The sequence below is a fragment of the Equus quagga genome, chromosome 10 (assembly GCF_021613505.1).
Source record: "Equus quagga isolate Etosha38 chromosome 10, UCLA_HA_Equagga_1.0, whole genome shotgun sequence".
Lineage (NCBI taxonomy): Eukaryota > Metazoa > Chordata > Mammalia > Perissodactyla > Equidae > Equus > Equus quagga.
This window is the reverse complement of record NC_060276.1, coordinates 74,232,366-74,237,484: the sequence shown is the minus strand read 5'-3', so window position 1 is coordinate 74,237,484 and position 5,119 is coordinate 74,232,366. Positions and strand designations below refer to the sequence as shown.

General features: G+C 32.2%; 1 pseudogene; it reads right to left on the bottom strand.

The window, feature by feature from the left end:
- Positions 1 to 323: 323 nt before the first annotated feature.
- LOC124245476 (importin subunit alpha-1-like) lies at positions 324 to 1,460 on the bottom strand (annotated as a pseudogene).
- Positions 1,461 to 5,119: the final 3,659 nt, after the last annotated feature.

Sequence of the window (5,119 nt, the reverse complement as noted above, 5' to 3'; positions counted from 1 at the left end):
CAGTCAAGCATAATGAAATTTTGTACATAGAATTGTTTTCACAATATTGAAGAACTTCAATTTTATCTAGGTCTTCACACTCTTCAATCAATATACTAAGAATTTTTTGTTCAGTTTTAGCTAGTTTCTCAGCAGCCATAAAGGTATTTGAAATGGTATCCAGAATAACCAGGACAATCATGATATCTTGTGAAGTGGTTCATTAGTGGTTCTGTCATGTCACCTGGATATGGTATACAATCTGTTAAATTTTTCCTTCACTTCTGTGTTTGGTGACTTATCATACGTTTTTGTGTATCTTCAAATCTGCCTTCAAGAGAAGGTCAACAAGGCCAACAAGGAATGGATATAGCAAGAAATGGGACTTGCTGTCTTTGTTGCTGACAGGTAGCTGTGGTTGTCGACATTCTCCATGCAATCTTCTTTCGAATATTAATTTTGGCTTTAGTTAGCAGGCTGGGAAAAACTAAAAGTGCTCCTACATTTACTACAACACAAGTTTATTCATCTGTTCTAGTGACAGTATTTCCTATGCAGCCTTAAGAGAGCTTCAGTCATAGTTGGCAACTCGGTAGCTCCTAGAAGCTTTACAAGCTGTGGCAAAACTCTCATTTTTACAAGATATCATCTGGTTCATTTGGACCATCAATAAGGTAAGACATAGCTCAGCAAATATCTCTAAATACTTTTAGATAGTCACGATGCAGGAGATAAACTAAAGTAGGAAGAATTTGCTTAACAGCATCAAATGAGGGAATGGGATTCTTTTTACAACAAAGATTTGAAAGTGTCCAGGTAAGACTATGTAAATAACCATATTCTAAAGATTACTAATCAGGAACTGCAAGTAGAATTAATAAAGTATTTATTACACTTGATAACCAAATCATTGGAAGTGAACCATTACCTGCATTATTTCCTAGAGCCCATACAGCTTATTCACGGATATGTGAATGGAAAGATGCTAACAGAGCAATGAATGCTGATATAGCACCTCCATCTACTACAACTTTTGTCTATTCTGATTTCCCAAAATCGGTATTAGTGGGCATACCTAAGGAGATTAAAATTCAATAGAACTACAATCAGAGAAAGGCACACGTTTTTGAATCAAACCAACCTGGATTATATTGTCTTTGGAAGGCTTTTTTCCCATAAAAAGAAGTTTTTTAACAACTTGGGTAGCTTGTAGTTGACTTCCAAAATTATTGTTATTTGTGTCTTTCACAGTGTCATCAACAGAACAACATATAAAGCCCTGGTTGCTATGATTTTCCTGTAGTGGGGAAGTAGCAGCATCTGGAAAAGAGCTTACATTTATTTCTTCTTTTCAGCATCAGGTCGTCTTTCTTAGCCTTCCTCAGTTTCATAATAACTTCTATTTCTGTTCTGTCTTTCCTTTTATCCTCCAACCTGTTAAGGTGGGAAGTTAGCTAATTAGCATTCTCATTGGTGGACATGTTACTAGACAATGGGAGAAAGCTAGAAGATAGTTGTTGATCTCGCTCAGCTTTTATGGGTAATAGTATCAGTGCTTACAGGCCTTAGGTTAACACTCCCTAGATAACTGAAAAATTATAATTTTTTAAATTTGTATATAAATATACTTTCAAATTAAAAACTATAAAACTATTCAGAGATTATTTATTTAATTTTCTAATGATAGAAGACTCTATAACTGTATGATGAGAAAATACATGCGTTTCTAGTTAAAGAGAAGATTATTTAAGAGAGAATAATATCCACCAAAGAGTAGAAAAAGTAGTTTGGACATTATTTTCTAGTCAAGTCTATGGTAGAATGATTGTAGAATTATTTTATTTTTAAATAGGTAAATTAGAGATTTGGGGAGAGGCAGTTTAGATTGAACTAGAATTTTTATTTTCTGTTCTTTCTACCATGCTTGTCTTTTTTTAAAATCATAGTAACAATGAGGGTTAGTATTTATTATAAAATAAGCATTATTATTGACAGAGAAAATTCCATTTTCCTTCTTTCTAGAACTTTAGCTTTAAAATACTCTTAAAGACAAAGCACAAATTCATGTAAGCAAACTGTGGATGTTGTTTGCCCTGGCTTGTAAGCAAAGGAAAACTTAAGATGGGTGGGCAACATATAGTTAGGATTTAAGTTACCAAATGGCAGCCTAAACTTTTGAGAGATGTTTTCCTGGTTATAGAAAGAGCTCAGTTTCTAAAATAGACATGCATAGTCGATGTTAACAAAATTAGCTGAAAGAACATATTCTGAAATATCCGTTTTCCTTCTTTATTTCCTAGTTCTGTTTCACCGCATTGTCCTTATATTTGAATTTGAGTAACCATCAGCAAGCTGTTATCTGTTGCTCATTTCTTGCTCCATTTGGTCTGCAGCTTCTGTATGCAGGCTTTTGGGAAGGTGCAAAATCTACTTTTTAAGGCAGTTTAATCTTAGTATTTCACAGTTGTTCCCAACTACTATTTTTTCAGCCTTAAAACTTACAGTAATCCATTATTTGTCTAGTCGTATTATAAAATAAGTTGTTCTATATAAGAATATATTTTAGGAACTGAAGATTTTCACTTCATGGGGAAAAAATTATTCTAACAATTGTTGAAGGCTGGCTGTTAAAGTCTTAGATGTTTTAAACGGAAAACACCAAATATATTTTGACTCTTTCTTGTTCAGTAGCATTATCATTATTAGGATGCGTTATCTGTCTTTTCTGGTTTCTCTCTTGTTTCATAGCTATCACTTGTTATTGTCCTCTACCCACTTGTAGTTTGTTTTATCTAATCTAGCACTTACCAGGAAAAGAGAGTAACCAAAATTTAAAAAACAGTTGTGTATTAATAGAATTTAATAGGCTTGAATGAGAGTCAAAGGTCTCCTCTGTATTAATAATAATAATAGTTGCCATTTACTGAGCACTTACTATCTTCCAGTCACCATGCCAAATGCTATAAATACATTATATTACTTAATCTTCTCAATAGCCCTGTGAGATAGGTTTTCCTATTCCCATCTCATAGATAGAGAAACTGAGGTCCAGAAAGATTAAGTGACTTGCTCAAAGTCACATAGCTAGTAAATGATAGATCTGGATTTCAAACATCAGCTGGTCTAACAACTTGAAATCATTCATACATGTATATTTATATAATATGTATATATTAGTATGATTATTTGCTTAATGTGTGTCTTCCCCAACTACACTATAAGCTCTATGAGAGCATTGACAATATCTGTTTGCTCAACATTGTATCTACAGCATCTATCATGCACTAGATAGTCTATATATATTTGATGAATTAATGAATGACAACAAAGTCCAACCAGAGGATTGAATTAATCACACTTAGTTTGTGGCATATTATAATCATTGATCTGTGTAAGGACTATCACTTGTTTTTGTTAACTTTTACTTATTCTCTTTTGTGTCCATTCTCTACTCTCTTCCCCACTCTCTATGGGATACCATTCTAATTTGTCTGATGTTTTCTTGTTTATGTATGAGTTCTTGTAAATTTTTTTCTGTGTACATCTATTTTTAAATTTATATAAACAGTATTGTACCATATTTATTCAGTGCTTACCATGCAACCAATATTTAAAGTACTAGAGACAGTGGTGAGCAAAACAAAACTATAACAATCTAGAAGAAAATATGTATCTTATTCTGTTTATTTTTTCTACTCAGCATGTTTTTAATATCTGTCCATGTTTTCATGGGTATACCTAGTCCTTTGTTTTGTCTGCTGCCTAATATTCCATACTCTGCATATACTACACTTTATTCACTCCCTCTGTATTAGATACCTAGTTTTCTTCTAACACCCCAACACCACAAACACTGCAATGAACATCCTTATACATGTCTCCCTACTGTGTGAAAATTTCTCTAATATATATATATATATATGTATACATATAGATATATGTTCATATATATACATATGTCTTATATACACACCTTAGAGTGGGATCACTGGGTCCATATGTGTATATTAATTTAATTTGAGTAAGTGGTGACAGATTATTCTCCAGGATGGCTTCATCAGCAGTGAATGAGGGCTCCTATCTCCCCCAAGTTCCCCCTAAGATTTGTCTCTATCCAATTTTCTAATTTTTGCTAATCAGATTACTATGAAGTAATATCTCATTGTTTTGGTGTGTATTTCTCAAATTGCTAATGAGTTTGAACATCTTTTCATATGTTTTCAGTTTGGGAGAGTTTTTCTTTTGTGAAATACCTGTTCATATTTGCCAATTATTCTATTGGAGTTCATCTTTTTTGCTGATTTATGGGAGTTCCTTAAATATAGTCCAGATTATAATTTCTAATAGTTATCACAAATTTTTGATTAATGAATGACGAAAAAGCTTTTTTATTGTTGTACCATGCTATCTGATTTTGTTACAAAGTTGTGTCATTAGGATTGCTATCTCAGGGGCTTAATTAGGTGCCTTTTTTCTCTTTACTGTTGATTAGAGTTGCCTGAAATCTGACCTTCCAATAGGTAGAGTGTATATTATACTTTTATTTTTGTCTGTTTTGTAGTTCTTAACACACCTTAACAATATATAATGAAAGACACATTTAAAAATGTTTTTGGAACTTAACAAAATTGTTCTAAAATTCTTTTTGGAAGAATAAATAGGCAGGATTAGCCAAGAACATTTTAGAAAAGAAGAATAATGAGGAGAGCTTCCCTTATCAGATATTAAAATAAATTTTAAAGCTAGACTACTCAAAATAATGTAGTTCTGAAATAATAACTGATAGGCTAGTCAATGGATAGAATATTTAACCCAGAAAGAAACCCTAGTATATCAGTTCACCAAATAATTTTTCAGTACTTACCATACAACCGGTTTAAGGCACTAGAAAAAGAGCAGTGAGCGAAACAAAATTCCTACTTTCATGGAGCCTATGTTCTAGTGGCACATATGCTATACATAAATGCACATTTTTCTTTGATATGTTATATATATATATATATATATATATATACACATTTACTATATGACTTAGATAAATATGCATGTATTTAATTTGTGAAAAATTGTGGGAAAATGCTTCATAAAGAATTGGGAGAAAAGCAAGGAGTACACTAACAAATGGTGTTAGTTCAATTAA